The sequence below is a fragment of the Amblyomma maculatum genome, chromosome 4 (genome assembly GCF_055883805.1).
Source record: "Amblyomma maculatum isolate TAMU_Amacu chromosome 4, ASM5588380v1, whole genome shotgun sequence".
Lineage (NCBI taxonomy): Eukaryota > Metazoa > Arthropoda > Arachnida > Ixodida > Ixodidae > Amblyomma > Amblyomma maculatum.
In genome coordinates this window covers 201,691,595-201,695,171 of record NC_139347.1, presented here as the reverse complement: position 1 = coordinate 201,695,171, position 3,577 = coordinate 201,691,595, and the positions used below count along the sequence as shown (strand labels likewise).

Here is a 3,577-nt window from a genome sequence, read left to right as displayed (position 1 = left end):
ATTAGAACGAGATCAATAGATACATACAGCCTGTCTAGTCTCGCATGACTATCGCGTTGAAAGTGCGTGTATTCCGGACGGGTTCCAGAAGAAAACACATTTCCAATGTCTTCCAAGCAATAGTCATGCACAAATACATTCAACAGTTCATCGCTCTTGTCTTTCACTGATCTAATCTTCACTCGATCAGTAGCAGCACACACACAGTTAAAATCGCCCAATACAAGCAAAATTTTGTCACATTTCAAGTACGGCTCGACTGAATAAAAGAAGTTTTGACGATCACTTTCAACATTGGGGGCGTACATACAGACAGCACGCCAAAATAAATATGAGAACAAAAAGTCAACAACCAAGAGTCGGCCACTTTCGCATGCAAATACGCAGTGTACGCTTATACCCAAAGTATTGCGAGTGAAAAGAAGGCATCCGCCTGATGCCCCCACAGAGTGACAAACACACACATCAAAGTTCGCATGGAAAACAGACACCATGCGGTGTGCATGGTCCTGAGATTCTATCTTCGACTCTTGAACGGCTAATAAGTCGATTTCATTATCTAGCAGCAGACGATTCAACTGGCATTGCCGCCTTCGGGCTCTAAGCCCTCTAACATTCAAGGTTGCTACACGTAATGGGACATCTAGCTTAATTGCCATGCGTCTAGAGAAAAAGGCGCCCGGTCCATGTGATGCCTACCTGAATCGTCCATGTGGCTCTGCTTGTCCGAGGTTCCGAAGCGTACGCGCTCGTATCCGGCCTCCCAAAGGGATATCTGAATGCGTACTGAGGCGTGCCTCACCACCGCACTTGCCACCTTCCATAAACACAGTCAAAGAGCCACAGCCGAAAACAGGCTATGACGGCTGACGCACCCCCTGCACTCACTTGCACTAGGTCACGTCCAAACTACGGAGGCGGTTTCCCCGCCTGCCGCGTCTCGGACGAAACGTTCAGCCGAGGCCTCAACGTCGAACGTCGAACCCCCGGTGCTTTCGATGGCGGCTCGTCACTGCCACCACCAGGCTGCAGATCCTCACCGGCGCTCTCATCATGGGGCCGCTTCCCAACGGGTAAGCCGCTTACTCCTGCGTTGAAGTCCATAACGTCGGAGTTGGGAGACTCCGCGCTACCTTGGCTTTCGTGCACAGGTTCTCTGGCGTCCGCCACGCTGTTACTTGCGTCCAGTTGGAAACCATTCTCCACTGGTGCAGAATCCGCTGTCGCAACGGCCGTGGACGTCCTCCTCATTGTCAAAGGGGTCAACACCGGCCCATCATTCCTTGCCGGTTGCCCGGTTGTTTTAGCTGCCTCTTCCGCGTCCGCCTCATCCATCAGATGCTCGGAAGAATCTTCGCTGTTCCCAGGACCAGCGATGCTCGCGTAGCTGCGAGAACACAGCCCTTCTTCGTGGCCAAAACGACGGCATGCACCACAACGCGGAACCTTACACTCTCGGCGAATGTGGCCGGTACTTCGACACCGGAGGCATAACGGAGGCCTTCCAGGTGCTACGACGAGCGCCAACTCACCGCCGACGTTCAGCTGGTGCGGCAAGTCGTACAGTTTGACCCCCACTTTCATCTTCAAGGTGACAATCCTGGTAGTTTAACCCTTATCCGATATGCCATGCACGCGCCAGTGCTCCCTGGCCACTTCGGAAACCTTTCCATACGGCGCGAAGGCCACACGCACATCTTCATCCGGAACGTTGTGAAGCAACCAGTGGAGCTTCAGCCTCACATCCTGGTTGGCCGGATCAATAACGAGGCAGCGAGGTTGCTTTACACACAACTCACCCACTCCAGCAATCTTCTTCACAGCATCTGCGTCTTTCAGGGTGATGGTCCAGACGTGGCTCATGCGATACGCCCTCATGGCGATAACGTCAGGGAGCAGCGAACGCTGAGCCAACGCGTCTCGAAAATCTTCCACCCGGTACGGGCGGGCCCTGATATCCGCGTGCAAAAAAACTGTGTTTAACACAAAACACCCTGTTGGAAGACTTGGCAGACAGTAGTCATTATCCTGTTCCATAGCCCTGTTACCGCGGCCAGACATGGCCTCTGAAGCCGCTCCTACGGAGCCCGTCATTACACGTCCGTACGCTGTGGCGGCCGGAAGTGGAATCTAAGGCCACGCTTCATTTTTTTTCTTTATTGCATGAATTGGTACAAATACATCAGTAAAAGATCGCGGTTGCCATGCCCCTTGGCTGACAACCGTGTCTAATGGACTTTCATTATCACAAGTTCGCCCATCAGACTCAACACCTCCTCCGCAGCGTCTTGCTGCTTCAAAATTTTTTTTAGTTTATACACTTGTTCAACAAAATAATCACATACAGATCGTGCATCGACATCACAGTGTCTATAAGCCATCCTGCTCCTCCAAATACTGTGAAGGCTCAATAGCATGATGAAATAATACTGAAAACCATCATTAACAGTTGTCAAGTACTGAATCACGTGGCGTCAATGGCAGGTCTTTTTTAAGAGTCCTTTGTAACACATCCCAGTAAAACACCGCATCCCAAGAATTCAGGAACACGTGCTCAACTGTTTCAGGTTTCCTACTAGTAGACAGTTTGAGCCCCATGGTACAAAAAGGCCCTTTTCTTCCATCCATGTTTTGACAGGGAGGGTTCCTGTATGCAATTTAAAAAAGAATGTTTTTACATCCGGTGCAACAGTCATGTTTTTAACTCGCTTGAGCACGTCTTTCCCTGGGCCTTCACAGTATAAGGTTCTGTACAATGGAGCTGGGAACAATTGTGAAATAATGGTTTTAAGGTTTTGTTTCCTACGTGACCAAAAAGATGCATTCCTGAGAACCTTTATGCAAATCATGCTATCCAGTGCAATTCCAGAGTTTATAGTCTCTTCATGCTCTGCTCGGGAATACACTGTACCACAAGGCCACGCTTCTGTCATTTCGGCAGCAGTGGTTGCAGCCTTATACAGCCACTAGCTTGCTTCACCCGCTTCATTCAGGAAATCTACGTTTCGGACGGAGCCTGCCTAGATCTAATCCCTGGACATCAGCACGTGTACAGCTGCCTGCCTCATCACCGAGACCGGCCCGCTGTCGCTGACCCCTACCGGACGAACTCTCCTACAAGAAGACCCCCGCGCAGCACCTCTGGTCATTTCGGCAGCAGTGGTTGCAGCCTTATACAGCCACTAACTTGCTTCACCCACTTCATTCAGGTTGATGTACCACTATTTTGGTTACTAGACTAAGATTTCCTCTGCTGCTGCCGCTACTGCCTTAACTGACTTGAAGTGTGAATCATGCCGTCTTGTGCCGAACTTGCTAAGGAAATTCAGTCACTCCGGGATGAAATGGCTACAATGAAGGCCGCCATAGCAACATTCAATGACCTGTATGAAACGGTAAAGAAAGACAACGAAGCGCTCACCGATGAAAACAAAGCACTGAAAGAAGGAAACGGACAGCGAACGCAGCGCATGTCTGATCTTGAGCAATACTCACGCCTGAACAACATTGAGGTGAAAGGCGCTCCAACGACACAAGGTGAAAACTGTGTGGCGATTGTTCAGGCGATTGGTGACAA

General features: G+C 50.3%; 1 pseudogene; it reads right to left on the bottom strand.

Annotated features, from left to right (window-relative positions):
- Positions 1-909: 909 nt before the first annotated feature.
- On the bottom strand, positions 910-2,094 carry LOC146194001 (uncharacterized; annotated as a pseudogene).
- Positions 2,095-3,577: the final 1,483 nt, after the last annotated feature.